The sequence below is a fragment of the Micropterus salmoides genome, unplaced genomic scaffold (assembly GCF_014851395.1).
Source record: "Micropterus salmoides isolate LMB-PRFRI ecotype aquatic unplaced genomic scaffold, ASM1485139v1 Ms_hic_scaffold_2, whole genome shotgun sequence".
NCBI lineage: Eukaryota > Metazoa > Chordata > Actinopteri > Centrarchiformes > Centrarchidae > Micropterus > Micropterus salmoides.
In genome coordinates this window covers 38,689,214-38,708,424 of record NW_024041150.1, presented here as the reverse complement: position 1 = coordinate 38,708,424, position 19,211 = coordinate 38,689,214, and the positions used below count along the sequence as shown (strand labels likewise).

General features: G+C 39.4%; 3 long non-coding RNA genes across 6 annotated transcripts in view; 1 reads left to right on the top strand and 2 right to left on the bottom strand.

Moving 5' to 3' along the window:
• Positions 1 to 3,689: 3,689 nt before the first annotated feature.
• On the bottom strand, positions 3,690 to 5,975 carry LOC119912965. Of its 3 annotated transcripts, none has more exons than XR_005446308.1 (3): positions 5,653 to 5,975; positions 5,368 to 5,472; positions 3,690 to 5,217 (listed from the first exon to the last, which is right to left on the bottom strand). It is a non-coding gene; the product is annotated as an uncharacterized LOC119912965 (long non-coding RNA). The 3 variants fall into 3 exon arrangements; XR_005446309.1 differs by having other exon boundaries at positions 3,690 to 5,472; positions 5,653 to 5,727; positions 5,841 to 5,975; XR_005446307.1 differs by having other exon boundaries at positions 5,368 to 5,975.
• LOC119912969 lies at positions 3,992 to 13,588 on the top strand. 2 transcript variants are annotated; one of them, XR_005446315.1, is made up of 4 exons: positions 3,992 to 4,059; positions 11,320 to 11,424; positions 11,934 to 12,057; positions 13,431 to 13,588. It is a non-coding gene; the product is annotated as an uncharacterized LOC119912969 (long non-coding RNA). The 2 variants fall into 2 exon arrangements; XR_005446314.1 differs by lacking the exon at positions 3,992 to 4,059 and adding an exon at positions 8,422 to 8,495.
• The window catches only part of LOC119912972, a 74,100-nt gene continuing 68,318 nt past the window's right edge, over positions 13,430 to 19,211 (bottom strand). The window contains exon 2 of the long non-coding RNA XR_005446318.1: positions 13,430 to 17,929. This is a non-coding gene — a long non-coding RNA (uncharacterized LOC119912972). The remainder of the gene's footprint in view (positions 17,930 to 19,211) is intronic.

Genomic DNA, 19,211 nt, shown 5'->3' with positions numbered 1-19,211 from the left:
ATGGCCAACTGCTATCTCACTGAATACATCAAATCCTCATTAGATAACGGTAATGTAGTTGGAGCAGTGTTTATAGATCTTAAACAAGCCTTTGATACTGTGAACCATGAAGTGCTTTTGAACAAACTAAGTACTTTTAACTTTTCTGAGCAAGCAACTGGCTGGTTTGCATCCTATCTCGAATCAAGAGAGCAGTGTGTAAAAATCAATGCAGAATTTTCAACCCCCCCGACTATCTACAATGGGAATTCCACAAGACTTGATTTTGGGGCCTCTGCTCATCAGTCTATACATAAACAACTTACCGTCATGTTGTGAAAAAGCTGGATGTCAGATGTATGCTGATGACACAATTATCTATGTACCAGCCAAAACCCCCTGTGTAGCAGCAGAGATATTAACAAGCGAAATGGAGGGAGTATCTCTATGGCTTAAAAACAATCACTTAGCTCTGAATCTAAAAAAGACTGTGTGTCAATGTGTTTTTCCATGAGAAGGAAAGCAAAAGAAAAGCTTATACAACTTATTGCAACACATCTGTTCAAGTTATTGTAACCTGTTACAATGTGTCTCTTTTGCATTGTCCCTGACAAATAAACAAATAAATAAATACATTTGATAAAGCTTATAGTTTGGGCTGGCTCAGGTGAGTCCTGAACCATCCCTCAGTTAAGCTGCTATGGGCCTAGACTGCTGAGGGACTTCCCATGATGCAACAAGCTCTGTCTTCCTCTCCATCTGTGTACATTCTTATCCCATAAATTGAATATATTAACGCAACTTCTTCCCACATTAGTTCCAGTAGCTATAAAAGAGCATTGTTAATGGTTAATAAGTGCACAATAAAGGATTTATTAGCCTTTAAAAGGCATTATTATAAACATCTTATTAGTCTGATTACTCATAGTCATATAACGTCTTATTAACATTGATAAGTGGACTATAAACTGTGAACAAGTTTCTAATAGGTGCTAATAAATATCTTACAAGCCAATAGTTAATTTGTTTTATATTATTAAAACTCATTAAGTCTTATTAATGTTAATAAATATCTTATTAACGGTAATGAGGTATATATATAATTTGTTAACAAGTTTCTAGTAAAAGCCTTTAAGTGTCTTATTAGCAATAATAAATGTGTTAGTTGTGTTTTATTTTACACTTAAATGGAATTATTTGTGTTCATAAGCATCTTATAACGTCTTAAAAACGTCTTAACTGTTACTTACTGCTTATTACAAGCAACTTAAAATAAAGTGTGACCAGCAATATATAAATAGGCCAAAAAATATGACATAAGAAAATAAACAAGGACCATAGTTAAAATAAACTAGTCAACAATAAGAATAAAATCACAATGAATTATTTAAATGGCCAATGGCAGCTGTGACAATTTGTCCTGCATGATGGTGCTCAGCTTCTACAGCTCAAAGGAAGCAACTTCAACTCCATAGACAGAGGGTAGCTAGGATTAGCCAGGACTGAATGGGCCTTCTTCAAAGTCCTAACCTTTTATAAATTTGGAAGTTTGTTCAAAGCTGTGACTGCAATTTTCTTTGACGATGCGTCACAATTGTTTTTTGTTTTTAAGGTTAAGTGAGCCGTACCAACTGACCTATGAGAATGTAGAAGAACAGATGGCATAATGAGTTTCTGTGCTTTTCTTGACTGCTATTGTTCTGTGGTTATTGACACACTGTGTCAGCTACATTGTGTTGATTTGATGCTGTAGGCTGGCTAAAGCTATTTCAGGCTGCAGGTTTGCTGGAGTCGTCTGTCTGTACGGCCGTGTGTACTAGAACGAGCTGTGCAGACTCCTGATCATGAAACAACAATAAACACAGTTAAAAAAAAAAAAGAGACCATCATGCTTTGTAGCATCGCTATTCACTGTAAAAGCACAAAAAGCAAATCAACAAAAACTGTCAACAACATCATGCAGACAAAACGCTTTGATTCTGAAATGCTCTCTATTGGATATGGAGCCGTGCAAATGACGGAACAAAACTGGTTCACAGAGAGCTGTGAAGAAGATAGTAGAAACAAAAAAACTACAAATTAACAACAATTCAGTAACTGCTGCTGAAACGCCGTGCAGCCGGAGTCAGTGGACTTAAAGAGTTATGGTTGTTAATTCACGATGAACGGAGATAATGATATCACCCTGAACCGAAACTTGCGTGTATCTGTGTCTTCACATTTGACTAAATGATATAACTCAGAGGTGGGGTATGAATTCTGATGCAAATTGCAGCAAATGGCCACAAATGGTTGTAAAATACCTTAATTGCCTCCAGTTGCCTGCTGTCGCAGCAACTGCTTAAGTTTCAGAGAACAAACAATAAATGGGGATCATAAAAATGTTGGCCTAGCAGTTATTTAACAAGGGTAACTTTACTGAGTAGGATGTTCATCAACACACTGCTACACACTACATTTGTTGCTTGGATGCAATTATTTAAATTATAAAAGGTCAGGTTTTGAGAATAGGAGAGACTCAGTGTTACAGTTTGCTAAAAGGCAAATGCATGTATGTAAGCCACAGTTGGAACAGTGAAGCCAACCAAGTGGTTCTGTCAGTCAAAGAAGGTACTAAGTCTTTCAATTCAAGATAACGAAATGTTTTTAATCACTTGAGATGAACCTGTTCAGTATGATAATAGCATTATCTGGTTTGTCGGCCATCAGGCAAATGTGCACAGCTGTAGGGTTAGCCGGTCGACATGCATACAATCATTGACTTGGGTTTGGGCACACACCCCTTTGATAGTCAGGGTAAGCGGCTTTGCGGAAACTGTCACTTCCAGTCTAGTCAGACCATCTTATACAGATCAGTCTGGGGTACCTTTTGCATCAAATAACGCTTTGTTTGACTTTCTGAAAGTGTCGGTATTTGACGCCCTGAGATAACAACAGAGTAATTATGAACAGGCACATTTTGTGGTAACCTTCTTTGACTGACAGGACCACTTTTGTGCAAGTTCAGATAGGGATCTGGTAGAAAGTACAGATTGGGTACTTACAGGTGATCCAAGGGGAGCCAGGTCTCTTTCCTATGTTCACTGGTTTGTCATGAGTAACTCAGCTGTAACACTTCTCTCGCTACAAGCTGCAATCTTGATAAGATCAAGCCGGCTGTAATTGTTGTCCAACTAGCTTAGAATTGTGTGTGTGTACATACGGAGTGGAGCAGAGCAGAGCAGATAACAGGTGAAGTAGTATACTTGAGTGAGGCCAGACTATGCTGGAGCCCAAGGTGAGATTTGAAATTGACTTCATTGCCTGCATTCTGGTGAAAATTTCTGCATCAATTTATGGTGGAAGTGTCTTTATCCATATAAAAGGAAACACAATATTCAGGGGGCAGGTGACAATTCAAAATAAATAAAATGGATAGAATAAGATGCAGTAAGTTGATTAGCTATTAACCTCAGGTAAATACTGCAAATGTAATGTCTCAGCCACATAGTGTTTGTTTAGTATTTATACTTAAACTCTCTAAACCGTAAACATACATTTATATTATATATATTATATTTGTCTTTACAGGTAGCCTACATTTGTCAGAACTCTGTGAAAAAGTTTTGAGCCGTTTTGAGCAAGTTCTGTCTTTAGATTGTTTACTGACTGCTGAACAGTTAAGTTAAACCCTTAAATACATCAGATTTAAAACAAACTCACAGACCAGCTTGTTTCAATGCTTCAAGGCTTTTAATTTGCATTTGACAATAAAGCACAGTTCACTCTGCAGAATAAGTTGGTGCTAAAAGCATTCTTTTCACACATTCAGTCTGCTCTTATTAAAGGCACAAAGCCTCAGAGACAGTCCAGATCTTCTTAATTCACTTGTCGCTTCATTCCTTAAGTTGCGTTACAGCGATAGAAAATAAAAAAAGACATGAAATGAGATATAGAGCCTTCAGGGTACATATGATACTGATGGTATGAAGAGAGATGAGTTTAAAGAACATCCATCGTGTTTGTGATTTTTTCCAGGTGCTTCATGCCTCTGTGTCAGCCCAGGAATCAGCTGGTTTTCTTTACACAGACGGATGCAAGGTGACTGTGACACTGCATATCATCCCAGCATTTGTTACCTGTGTGTATCAGAAAGACATGAGCGTGGTTATTTAGCAGAATGTATCATTTGATGCTGATGAAGACTAAAAAAATTTGTCTCATTAAAATAATAAATGGAGAGGCTTTACAGCCTTGACAGAGGTATGTGCTCAAGTGAAATGCAAAAATGAATACATTTATACATTGATCTCACTTTTTTTTCAATTATAGAGCTTTAATGATCTACACCAGTACATTCACAAGTCCATTACTCTCATGCAAAATAATGTATTTTATGATTTACCTCCATGATTCATTTGTAAACAGCGCTGGCTAGTGTTCTTGGTCTTGGTCTCGAGAACACTTTTTGATGGTGTTGGTCTTGTCTCGGACATAACTTTGGGAATATCAATAAATAGCTTTTTCATTGTTTGATTTATTTGTTAACATCCTAACTTTGATTGGATGTAAAATGCATTGCTTTAAATGCAACCTATAACCCTAATTAAGATAAGATAAGAAAACCTTGATTTGTCCCAAAGTGGAGAAATGTTCCCGTTCACGACTGTCACCCCTCCCCGCGATGGTAAACATGGAAAAGGAGTGTTGTATAAAGACGCTTACGTTGATTTCAGCTCTAAGTGTTTGTATGCAGGTGTTTTGTGTTCATGTCTTTCCTGTTTTAGTCTGTTTTTGGATTCTGTGTTTCTATAGCTTTATTTGATCTTGTCATGTTTAGGGTTTTGTAGCTGAGTTTAGTCCTTTGTTCATTCGCTTGTTTAAGTTTTCTTAGTATCTGTCTTGTCATTCTAGTTATGTCCTGCTTTCTTATCCGTGTCTTAGTAAAAAAGCCTTCTAGTGGCTGTAAATGTCATGATGAAGTTATGTGACATTGTTGCAGAGCGACAAAGTCCGCATAGGGAGGATGTCACATATCATGGACTTCCGGAGATAATGGATGTCAAACTATTATTTCAGGATCAAGAATGAACCTTCAACCATGAAAAATGAATGAATGATATACCTCTGCACCGTCAGAGGCTCCAAGTGATGTCTGCAGATTCCCATGAGTTTTATCTGCTATCAGCTTTTTAATCCCATGATACTCCTCAGCTCCACACACACATGCAAGGTGTGACCCATGGACTGACAATTTTTCTACAGTGGAGACAAATGGACAAAGATAAGTTAGAAAAAAACACCAAAGCTAGATGAAGATGCAAAGTTACCAAGTGTGCTAGCTAGTCCATACAAACCGAACAGGCTCAACATAGAAGCACTCTGCATTGAAACTAAATCATCTTGTACCTCAGCCTGAGCCCAAGTCATGGCTCGTGGAACGAAGAGGAAATAGTGTCCATTGATCTTAGTCCAACCAACAGAACAAAATAGCCAGTTCTTGACCACATGACCCTTTGCAGAGAACAAATAGAGTTTGGTGGGTAATGTGGAGTCTCCGGTTAAAGCTCTAATCGTGGAATTATTATATCACCATATTAAATGAACTTATATATATATATATATGCACAGCAGTTATTGACCTGTTATTGTACAACACAATCATCTGTTACAGTCGCTACATACAAAACTTACTAGTCAGAGCCATCATGGTGCAAACAAGTGCAGACACAGTCTTCATGGTGGAGATGATGAGATGATGATGATAACCTTCGATACAGAGAGACAGTCTGAGGTTACTGATACTTCTGTAGGGAACAGACGTCCTATGTCCACTGTCAGTCTACTAAAGGAAAGTCAGAAGTTTGTAGCTGCAGAATTACCTTCTTCTTCCTTCTCAGTGTCTCTAGCTTCAGCTGTCACATGTGGAAGCACTAATGAAGAGAAATACCAGCCCTTCTATACAGACACTTATCTTGTCATTTCTCAAAAACAGGGATCTGAACACAGACACACAAAAACATACACAAACATCTTTACACATAGTGTGGTGGAAAACTTGAACCAGACAGTATTATCCATTATGATCAATTAGGAAATATGCATAAGTCAAACCAAACCATGATATACTGCTGTGCTCTCTTTTATTATGCAATACTTCTCCACTTGCTGGCCTCTGATGGGCTGACTGGCTGATCCTGTGGTTGGTTCTGCCGTGGGCTGCTGAGGAGCTGGTCCAGAGGCTGGCAGCTGGTCCTGCTTACAGGCTCGTTTTGGAGCTGGCTCAAGGTCATGCCATCCTCTTCTTCAAACTCACTGTCACACCCTGAATTGCCAGAAACCCACTACATGTGTAATATAAATGTATAGGTGGTGAACAGTGTGAAGTCATTGGAGATTATTCTGTTATTCTGTTTCACAGAAATTGCGCCACGGTTAAAATAAAAATGAATAGCATTATTTTTTGGGTAAACACTGAAAACGATTCTCACAGATCCGAACACCACACAAAAGAGAAGTTGAGGAATTATTTCATCAGAGTTATCATTTTATCTTCACCACATCATTTTACTGGGTCAGTTTCTCTTAATGCAAAGTCATCTGGGAAAACTGTCTTTGTCTTTGTTTATTTATTTATTTGATACTGAATAACCAAGGAGCTGAACATGCAGCACTAACATGTTACTACTTCTTTAATTTTTAATATTATTTTAATTTAAAAAGGGCCAATGAACATCCCGTGTAGCAGTATAAGGCAGCGGTCCATTGCTTCAGTTTCTGCACAGACACTGGGCTGGCCCAACCTTGCCCCTCACTCCCTCGCCTCTGTTTCCGGTGTGAGAAGCCGAAGGTTTGGTTCAGAGCCGTGTGAAAGCGGAGCAGAGGGACAGAGTGAGCAGGAGGAGAGTGTAGGTGAAACAGTAAGCATGAAGTACCTCAACAGGAGCCTGTAGGGATGGAACAGGGAGGTGTGCCATGCCATAATAATGATGATCACTTCAATTAAGGTCAATAATAATAATATAATCACAATACTATCAGAAAGTACTGCTGGTGATCACTCACTGTCAAATAGCAGCATAAGCATTTGTTTTTGTAGCTATAGTTCACTAATGTAGTCGCAATTTTGGCTAACTATTCTAATGGCTGATAGGTGATGTTATTTTGTCAGCCCACGCATGCTGGAAGTGACCTAGGTCCTTATGATAAAATAATTACAATCATTAGGCTAAGGGTTCCTTTGATAAAGATGCGAGTGTATGGCCTACAGGCAACCGGGTGTCATATGTTTATTCTTATCTGCTCCACGCGTTCATTGAATAAACAGCTATTTGCTCATTCCCAGTATGTTTTTTTTAATCAAAACTGTACAGCTTTAACTGGGAAATCCAACAATTCTGGACCTAATAATAATTTGAAATGATAATGTGATTTTGAGCAGAGTTTGTTTTACAATTACTTGTACTTGAGTATGAGTTGTGTACTCCATAGCCACCTCTGATCACAGGGGAGTTAGTAAAATGCGAGTAGACTGATCCACTTGCACTGGTCCACTTATCCACAGCACTTACTTCAGTTTTATAGTAGTTTGTGGAAATATTACAGTAGGTACACATATTATTAATACAATGCTGGTGTATTCGTGAGGGGAGTCTGACTGATTGTAGTGGGCTGCCTGAGCAAAAAATTCCCAGGCTGATTCTTTGTCCCAGTCCAGCCCTGGTTTGACCTATGTATATTTCATAACTGATCATAATCAGTTTTGTAGTTGTCTGTTGTCTTTGGCTTATATGTAGGTGTGTGATGAGACAAGATAAAAGATTGGGTTCACGAGGTTGAGACGAGACAAGATTTTAACACTATTTTTAAGAAATCTTTAGTGGAGAACATCATTTAGGCAGCATCGGCTCTGGAAAATATTAATTCACATGGGTGAACATACATTAGCACAAGTAGGACAATGAAATTAGGTGATACCCCCTAAACTGTCATTTTCATCATAGAATTTGAACAACTGCAGATGAACTATACTTCATGCACAGACTGTGCCGCTCTCTTGATTGATTGTCTATTTCCTCTCTGTGTTAATTCAGTGTTTTCACCTGTTCCTCATTTTCCACCTCCAATTTTTTGTATTTAAGTCTTTGCTTTAGTTGCTGGAGGATCGTTGGTTTCCATGTGTCATCAAGTGTCCCTGTCTGTTTTCATGGATTATCCCATCTTGTTTTGGACTATTTTATGAATGTTTTGGGCGTTCTGTTCTTATTGTTCTATTACTTTGTTTATTCCCTGGATTGCCTGCTTCTTCATTTTTGTAAATTATACTCACTTTGTAAATAAACACTGTAACAGAACCTGCTCTGCTTGTGTGTCTGCACTCTGGGCCCAAATACTCATTACCTGTGTCTACACAACAGATTAGGAGACCTTGGACACATATAAGAATAATCAAGAGAACAGATGTTTTCCTCTAAACAAAGGTACAAAAGCTCAAGAGGCCAGAACAAAAATGGGACGGAACACACTCCTTTTGCCAAGTATGTTGAAATGGTGGTTTAGTCCAGCAGAGTGTGTGCGCTGTTTATCTTTGACCTTTATTCAGTGTGTTATAGTTGCATTTTAAATTATGTATAATACTGTTTAAGTGTCATTTAAAGCAGACAGTTTGGTGTTCTGACACCCAGGTATTGATCATTAATGGATGTTTGAAATGTGATTCATTCTTTGTGGATGTGAGACATGATGAAATGTTGGTGTGTGTCGAACTTTTCTGGGAAATTTGGTCTTCCAGCAGTCGATAGGTGAGATTTCTGCCAGATTTAGGAGTGAAGGATTGCCTAGTACCGCCTTGTGCCCGATGTCAGCTGGTATTGGCTCCAGCCCCCCCGCGACCCTGTATGCAGGATAAGCGGTTGATGATGGATGGATGGATGGATGGATTGCCTGGTAGCTGCTCTTGTGAGACACATAGATGATAGAGGATATTAAAAATGTGTTGAGATAGATTTGTGTCCAGACTCAGTGACCACACCTTTGTAATTGAAAAGGGAGACATAAAAAGTCCTGGTTACCAAAAGAATATAGAGTCTGTGAGCACTGTATGACAGGGGAGGTGGAGACAGAGACACATTTTCTTCTGAAATGTGGTTATTATAGAAGCATAAGAGAGCAACATTTTGAGAAATTCCATCAATTAAAACCAGATAAATTAAGAATAAACAAGGAGAAGGACTTTTTATGTGTCCCTGTGTCACAACCTGAAGGGACACTTTCCTCTGAAGGAATTGAGGGCTTTGTTCTCCACTTCTTCTATGTAGATGTTTGACTTTGTAAACAAAGTTCGAGGACTAAAACTGGACCCAGATGAAACCATGGTATCCTGTGATGTGACTTCTTTGTTCACCTGCATCCCCACCATAGAAGCAGTAGAAACCGTAAGGAAACGGCCAAAACAAGACAACACCCTGGACAACAGAACTAGCCTCAGCCCTGACCAGGTCTGTAAATTACACAACCTCTGTCTAAACACCACCTACTTCCAGTACAACAGAGGATTCTACAGACAGAAGCATGGCTGTGCCAGATTGTGGCAAACATCTACATGGAAGAAGTGGAGAACAAACCCCTCAACTCCTTCAGAGGAACTGCACCAAGCCACTGGTACAGATATGTGGACGACACCCGGGTCAAAATTAAATCCCAGGAAGTGCAAGCCTTCACAGAACACATCAACTCTACCAACAAGCGCCCAAGCCAGAGAGAAGGAACAGAACCACCTGAAGGGGGCACTTACAGCCTGTGGATACTCTAAATGGACCTTTGTGAAAACAGCCACAAGATCCAAGAAGAACAAAACTACACGGGATGAAGAAAAGAAGGTCAAACGCAACAACATTGTGATTCCATACGTGTCTGGAGTATCAGAGAAAAAATGTTTTAACTGGAACAAAGAAAAGACAACACATAACTCCGGTCTTGCACTGGTTACCGGTAAAATACAGAATTGATTTTAAAATTGTATTTGTTTTTAAAGCCCTTAATGGCTTAGCCCCACAGTACATTACTGATATGCTAATTCCATATTCTGCACTTAGGTCGCTCAGGTCATCTTCACAACAATTCCTCTTATTACCTTTCTCACGTCTTACAACCAAAGGTGACTGGGCCTTTTCTGTTGCTGCCCACAGGCTTTGGAATAGTATTTCATCTAACATCAAGTCCTGCCCTACCATTGAGAACTTGAAATCTAATTTAAAGACCTACCTTTTTTTCTCTGGCTTTTACCTGATTCTGTCCCTTGTTTTATTTATTTATTTTAATCCATTTTAATCTGACGTTGTTCTTATTTACTTCCTTTTAGTGTCTTTGAATTTTATCTTTACCAAGTTCTCCATATTCCTTTTATTAATGTGTATCGGTGCACTAGTGTTTTATTGTGTAGTTGGATACACAGTGGTATACTACTCTTTGTTCTTTGTACGTTTATATGTTTTGTGTGTATTGTGTTCTTGGAAAGCACTTTGGGTCAACTCCTGTTGTTTTTCAATGTGCTATAAAGCTGACTTGACTTTACGTTCCCTGCATGGCAGGTTACATCTTGTTTACTTTTAATTGTAAGGCAAGGCAAGACAAGTTTATTTGTTTAGCACAATTTAACAACAACGTAATTCAAAGTGCTTTACATAAAACATAAAAGCAACAGGGAAATATGTAAAAGTTTAAAAGTAGTTAACAGTCTATCTCTATTTGTTGATTTTGTAATGGTTTGATTGAATCTTGAATCTAAAATGTAAACTTTTTTTGATTTTGTTGCAAACTGCTTTGGCAACACTGTTTAAATAACACATTAAACATCCATGCCAATAAAGCACATTGAAATGAACTGAACTGATTTAATTTGTGTTTTTCGCTTTGCAGAACAAACAATTGGTCCTCTGTGAATTATTTTAATACATTATATTTCATTATTTTATAAATGTGCTTCCAAGTTTATTTCTGCTAAGCTAGGGCAGTGGTATTTATCCAACTAACAGTATCCAAATTCTGCTTTGCAGCATGAAAACAAAAAGATAAACAAATAAAAATAAATTGGAAATTTTTTCAATGTTTTCATTATGTATACACCACTTTAAAACATAGTTATGGATCTTCTATTGCATTTCTGTCAATAGATCATCCTAAATATTACACACTGGACCTTTAAAAACACATTGGATTCATAATTTAAATATTTGAATCAAAATGGTTGCTTGGGAAATTTCAGTATTCGCTGGATATTGGTGGAGAATGATGTCCCTACAGTCCCTTCTAAATTTGACGCCCTTGCACTTCTAACTTTCACATTTCCTGGTCATATTCTAGCTGTGGAAAACTGAGTTACTGAAGCTTGAGACATGCGTCCAGCTGTGCTAAGTACCGTCCTCCTGTTGGTGTGCGCCATGGCCACTGTCACAGAAGGACGTAATCGTAAGTACTATAACATCACCAATGCATCATTGAGCTGAAGCCCAGAAAATGTTTATTCAAGCACGTATATTCCTACAGATCATTCAATTGAGGTAGAATGTGAAAGTTATTCAGATAAGCCATGCGGTTAAGGATGGAGCCGCATTGATGAGAGTCGATGTGCTAAATACAACGGAAGCGAAAAGAATTTCCAAGAGGCACAGGTGAAGCAAACACACACACGCATCAGAAGAGCGATAATAAATCCATCATCATATATAATACGTTTTGATCAGGTGCTGGTGAACACATTTGTTGTTTTTAGGAACACTGCAGAACCTTAAATTCTGACCTGGTGTCAATACACAGTCTTGAAGAGATGTCTAGCGTGCTTTGTTTGACCTTTGCCGACTCTCGTCACCAGTTAATTTGGATTGGAGCCAAAAAATCAGGCCTAAGTAGTGAATCTCTCAGAGCAGACCAATGGGCTGGGTTAATAAACTTATTGATCCTCATTTTGTGTTTTTCAGGAAAATATAACACGTACTGATGGAACTGATGGAACTAATGGAACTGAATTCACCTACACTGTATGGGATCATGAGACACCAGACAATAAAGAAAGTGAATTCTGCATCCAGTTGGACATTTTTGGTAAGGCAAAATAGAGGAGTGGAAAGAAGGATTGGGGAATGGGAGTGAACTTTTGAATGAAATGAAATAATCCTGTTTTTTCGTTCTTAAATAGCACATATCAGGGATTTAGAGAACTTGATGCAGTTTTTTCGAGTGGCCTTTTATTGTGGCCAGCCTGAGGCACACCTGTCCAAGACCCATGTTGTCTGATCAGCATCTTGATATGCCACATTATTACCCAACTGTGCAGTTCACCTCTGCTCTACGGAGCATTTTATTCACTTTGAACTCTTTGTTTTCCTTTTATGGGCTACATCTTTACTGTTTTGGTACTTTCTTAGCGCTGTCACCCACTGCACGCTGCTTTCCTTGCATAAAACAACAGAGAGCAAAACAAAGTTAGAGAGCAGCTGGTGTACATAATGGAGCATTTAGCAGCCAACGAGACAGATATTCTTCTCAGGAGTTACTGAGGACCAAACAGAGCTTAAAGAAAGTAACCATTGGACTTCTTTCATCAGGTGGCCAGCAACTAAAATTTAAATGAATGAATGCTAATGCTTGCTTTTATCTGCTCAATGTGTAATTAAATGAGGAAGTTTGCTAATGGGTTTGCCAAGTTAACTTTATATGGTGCATATATCAGTGTTCAGGGCTTGTTTCTGCTGACACCTAGTGATAGAAACATAAAGGAATGATATATGGGCCCGACTTCAATAACTTCATGGGCTCTATTTTAGGGATCGAAGCACATGGCGTGAAGTGCGTGGCGCAGTGGGCGTGTCCAACTCCAATTCTGCTAGTTTTGTGTTTTGTGTTTGGCGTAATATGCCAATACACCAATCAGAGTGTCATCTCCCATTTCCTTGAAAAGCCAGGTGTGCTTGTACTTTGGCGTATTGATGGCGGATGAATGGCACATTATAAAAAACATCAATTGACTAATTTCATTGCAGACTTGGAGCAGAGAGGGGGACATGGACATAAATGTGGACGTGATATGAAAACTGTCTCTGTTACTCTGCAGCTCTGTGGTTTATCAGTGAGGCAGATTGGAGTCTGTTAACAGACAGACAGATGCTGTCTCCTCTATGAAACGTCTGGATCCTCTATGCGCTGCGTAATTATAAACTATGATGAACCGGTCGTGGGTCACTCTTTCACCAAACTAAAACCAGCTTAATAGCCTTGTTAAATCATCATAAACAAAACGTAATTCAGACTTGACAGAAACAAAAGTAAACTCACCAAGATGTTGCAAAATCACCAGCTATCATTTGGTGGATTTAACCTTTAATTCACAGAGTTAAATGTGAAAATATGCTTCATGCTTCCACTGTAAGTCTAGATGCCACTGAATGTGATGTTTTATTCTGATTTCTTTTCTCCAGATGAGGGAAACTTGAATGGTACATACTGCTCAGAGAAGAAGAACTACGTGTGCGCCAAGAAGATGTGATCATCACCAGCTGAACAACTAATCTGTGCTGCAGTTGGACAAGTCTTTTTACTGCAAGTTACTGCAATAAACGCTTCGGCGTTTATGTTCCGGCTTCTTGTTTTATTTTATTTTTTTTCCAGATGCATTTCTTTTAACACAACTGTGGAAAAACAGCTGTTCTGCAACAGATTTCATGGTGACAGCATTGTCATCATTCCACAGCAAGAACGCAGAACTCTAATGAGTTTAATATTATTTGTCTTATTCCGTGTCTCATATTTCTGTGAGCTGTAGTGAGCTAGAAACACTCAACTTGCGCCACTAACTGGAAATGATGCGCAACTGCATCCACATAAATATATGTCTGCCAAATGATGGTGCTGTAATTAAGCTCCAAAAATGCTATTTTGTAAAGTCTCTCACACTGTAAGTCCAATTGACTTGAGCACAAATTGAGTAGAGGCCAAAAGTGCTCTACAACAAACCTCTTGGACCATAAAGTCTGCGGACTAAAGTCTGATGAATTTTTTGGTAATTCACAAAATGAGAAAAAACAGTTAGAACTTGGGATACACATTTCCATTACAATTAGGCAAGATTGGCCAAAAAATATTGCCACCATCAACAAAAATAGTAATAGTAATAGTAATAATACAAAGGGCGTGGCTTAGCAAGAAATTGGCCTTAACTTATTGATTTGTCCAGTCATAATAACTCTTCAGAGTGTGATTGGTATCACTCAGAATTTCACTAACTCTGACTATTTTTGGCTTCGTGAAGCCTGAAACATTTCTGCCTGTGGCTTTAATTTTGGCCTGTCGAGCTGCTTCCTTATATGCAGTGAGAAGAGTTTCCACTCTGTAGCCCTGGGGGAAATGGTCCCTCATTGACATAAACACACAGACTGTAGTTCATTTTGACTCAGTGCCTCATACACCATCCTGCTACCCCAAATACTCAAAGAAACAGCAATATGTGAATTAATCCTCAGCTTGTCCACAACAAATGCTACTTTCTCCAGTTTGTGTAAAGTTTGCCAAAAACTATAGTGTAAATTACACAAGCCTTAATTACTCCTTTTCCACAGTCTATTGCAAAATCACATGCATCTGTACCTGTATACATTTGGAGTAATCAGGATTGACTCATTGTCTGCTTTATTATACCTTGACAGTCCCTTGACAAAGTTCTCCGTGCTGTTGATACCAGCTGTATTACCAAAGTGTTTATTCAGCATTCAGTAATCTTGTGTAAAAGAACTTCAATATGAAGGATGATGAAATGAAAGCTGAATCAGTCACACCTCATATCTTAGACTGCAGAACAACGTCACTAAGGTCTCCCTTCTTCAGTGCTCATGTCTGCAGTCTTTTCACCTGTACAAAGTCGACACCTGGCCACATAGAGGGAAATCAAAGTCCTGAGTAAAAAATACAAAGCACAAATTGTACTCTTTTCACAAGGGGCACATTTGTTGCTGACATTTGTGTTGCCTAAACCTAAGCACACTGCATGTTCACTATTGTTAGTAAGAATTAACCCAAATATGGGTAAACACAAATAATGTGATGGAAACTAATATATTTTCTACCCAAAGTTACTCGTTATTTGGGGGGAAAGTCAGCTCAGGAATGTTAAATCAGAAGCTTCAGCAGAGGAGAAGATTCGTATTCGGCTGCAGGAGAGCAGATTTCCACAGAGCTTCACTGGCTGAATGTAGCTACAGTAGCTGCAAACAATGCAAAAATAAGCACCAAAATTATGGATGAAGTCAATAAGGGTATTTTTAGCATTCTTGTACCCCCTTAAAAATGGTTCCATCTACCTTAATTGGTCACTGATTTAAAGGGATTGTAATCCAAAACACACTAATTTCCGTTTTGTGTGTGCTGTAAAAACATTTTTTTAGATTTTCCTACATAGCCCTCGCTTTGTAAATGAAAAACAAAGAAAGTGGTATGGATGTTCCCCACAATATTGTTCCAGCCAATCTGCAAAAGGTGGCGTTTGTGCTTGTGCACAGGAGTGATGGGAGAAAAGACCTCTATACACCGGCACATTCAAACTTTCTGGACTCCGGGCACTGAGAAGAAGGAGAAATGGCAGTGAAACAGTCAAATGGGAAAAGGTCTGTAGAGTATAAACATGGAAGAAAGTTATATGGCCAGGTTTGTTGCACCCGACGCAGTGTCCACAGCTCTTTTTATTTGAGTTTTATATCTGGATGAGTGTTGTAAGGTTATACAGAGGAAGGCTGATGTGGCTGTAAAACTGGTTTATGAATGGCATTTATTGTTGGTATGGACATCAGGGCTTGTGGCGTGATGTTTCAGTAGACGGATATTTTTCTAGATATCTTAGTTCAGTTTTAGTTTTATTGTGGTACTGCAGTATCTCCTCCTCATCCCTTGTGTGTGTTAATTTGTTTTTTCAACTTCCCTGTGTTTGCTGTCCTGTTTTGAGTTTGACATTATGAAAAGTTTATCTTTCTTATACCACTGGGGAAAAACTGTTATGCAGCCAGGCTTCAAATGAAAGACAAAATGCAAAAGGTCAACATCAACAACAACATCCACACAAGAAGTCACAGAAAGTTCAAACCAATTTCAATGTTCAAAATTTTCAGAGTGCAAAATACAACACAATGTACCCCAGAGCTATCTGCCAGATGGGGATGAAAGAAACATAGAGTATTTTAGTACTGCAGACAGTAGTGCTGAAATGGTGGCCTGAGGGTTATAGCTCAAACTCGCTCTGGAGTGGACAATTCTAGCAGTCCAATGTAGCATTAGCCATCCTAAGGACCTGCCTGTTATAAAGGTCTGAAAGCTTGGTCTGACTCCTTGCTGAGATCTTGCTGGCCAATTTAACAAGAATATCAAGTCTGTTCTCATTGGAAAGGTTTCTGAACCACACACAGCAATACTGAAGTTTAAAACAGATTAAATGAGTCATCTATAGATTGTATATATATTTAGTGGAAAACAAACTTTTTGATGTATAAAACTTTTTTGGACTTGGTCCTGCATGTCAAAAACACATTAAAATGTCAAATGGGCTACCCACTGTATCAATCATCAGCAGTAGTGATAACAACTGTTTACAACTGATAAATAAATAATTGTGTGGTGTCCGCTTCTTCAAATACTTTGGGACTGTGCCTTCTGTTGATCTTCTGTGTTTGTCTTGTTGTTCATCTTGTGTCTGCCTGAAAACTCCAGATTCCAAATAAACTTTAGTTTTTTCTTCCATGGGTTTAACAGTTTTAGTGGGTTAAGTTTAGGTTTGTATGTTTGGGCTATAGCAGGGTCTGGCAGACCTGTTAGGATGACACGACGATGGCCCATTATGTGCAAACACAGCCCCCCAATCCAGCATCGGTATCTGCCCCCCCAGCCTGTTTCAGCGCAGAAATGTTTGAGCGAGTTCCCTCACCATCAACAGCTTTACGTAACTCTAATTAAAGGCTTGCAACTGTCTTGTTTCTTGTAGTTCAATACTTGTACTAGCTCAATATTTACTGTAGCTCATTTTCCAGCTGTCAGTGTCACTGTGGTGTGTGAGTGAGATGGACGGGGCAGTGCTAAGGGCTGCATAGACCTTCATATGGAATAGACCAACAGGCTAGGGGAGAAGGGGGTGGGCCTGTGTCTCTCAACCTTCTGCCAACTTTTTCATTATTAGTAAACAAGTTTAGGCTAAGGAAGGTGGCCCACTGGCCCTGAAGTTGGCAACGCAAAGTGACGCTCCAATCAGCAAACTTTTAACATGTTGAACTCGTTGTTCTGCATGTTATGACAAATTATTACGATGGCTGTTTTGTCCAACTGGAATTTATATTGTAGCCTACAAGTGGTAAGCTATATTTGTAGTCTACTATTTTCTGAAATTATAATGAATATACTACAATTAGCCCTAATCACACCTTAAAACCATAGTGGTGTAATATCAGAACACTGCTATATTTGTTAAACGGTTACATTGAATCTCAAATGATAAACTGTTTAAATATCTGTAGGCAGACTATCCCAATAAAGTGTGACCTACAAATATATTAATATTATACTGACATGATATATTATCACCAAAGGGGGAACTGTTAGGAGGACCCAAAAGCAACGCTCAGGTGGAAACAGATTTTATTGACGGAAAGGGAGGGGTTAAGGTAGCGGAGGTGAGGGAGAGGTGGCCGCCGGGGAACACGGGCACGGGGCACTGAGGAGCAAGAAGGGCAGAGGAGGTTGTGACTAGGGAGCCGAGGGGGGCAGTGGGGACAGAGGAAGAGATGAGGCACAGGAGAACTGACCGGGGGGGTTGGTGCAGGAGTGTGGTGGCAGGCTGACTGGTGAGGCACGAGGGAGAGCCGGAAGGACGCCGTGGGGGAAGTCTGAGGGGAGAGGGCAGGAGGGCGAGCCCAGCTGGCTTGACGGAGGACGAGGGTAAGTGAACCTGGGGAAGGCAGACAGACAGACAGACAGGGTTAGAAACAGTGAAAAACCAAGAATAGGGAAACAGAGATGAAGGAAAAATAATCATAATTTCGTAATCTTGATTATAACTTAACAGAATCTATATACATTTGTATAAAATATACTTGAGACTAGAAATGTAAAAGTGCATTTTTATACAGTTACACATTTTTATACAAACATTATAGAAACATTTGCAGGGCCAGGTAGGGGTGAATGTTTTCCTCCGCTCCACTGCTTTTACCAACAATGTAGCGCAAACAACAATCACATTATTTAACCCTTTCATTGTCTAAGACATCTGTTTAGCTATCTGTCACCTTGTGTAGAGCCACACAAGCAGTGGACAGAATAGTGAAAAATCAGCATCACAGCTGGGTCATCAAACAAACAAAGAGACCTACTTCTCCTTCTACCTTGGTCGAAAGGTGTACGGCATACACAAGATGAACAACAAGGCAAACACAGAAGATCAACAGAAGGCACACTCCCAAAGTCCATCTGTAAAGTCCCATGTGACCAGATCTGTTGCTATTTCTTCCAACAGCTCTAGCAAATCAGCGCGCTTAGCAGCAGCAAAAGCACGTGCCAGGGCCGAGGCATTGCATGCTCGATCCACCTTTGTTAAGAGAGAAACTGAGCTCATGGTTGAAAAAGCCCAACTGAGTGTAGAGCAGGCGCGCATGGATGCTGCCCTCACTACACTGAAGCAAGAGGAAGAGGTTGCGGCTGCTTTAGCTGTAGCACAACATGGATCTAAAGTAAACTCTATGGCAAGTGACATTGCAACAATTCCCCATGACTCTAGAGAAAAAAGAACGAGTGACTATGTTGAATGTCATTCTAGGATGCACTCTAGTCCACTGTCATTGCCCCATCTTGAGTCTTACACTGCACCTGATTGGTCACACAATATCCCTCACATGCCACTACACAGAGAAAGTGAGAAAAATTCCATTCACACAGCTGAGGATGGGCAGTGTATGACTCCAGCTAATGTCATGCAGCATGCTAGCAGCTCCAGAGTGCAGAGTATGAATCAGCCAGCCACCCAATATTACCCTGCAACCAATCCACGTAGTTTCTCATCCATTAAGGGACCTCAGCTTCACACACTCCCTCTTAGGATGCAAGCACCCCAGCAGTCATCTGCTCTTGATCATACAGGCATAAATGACTTTGCTATTTACATGGCTCAAAGTGAGCTTGTGACTTCTGGAATGATCCAGTTTGATGACCATCCAGACAATTACTGAGGTTGG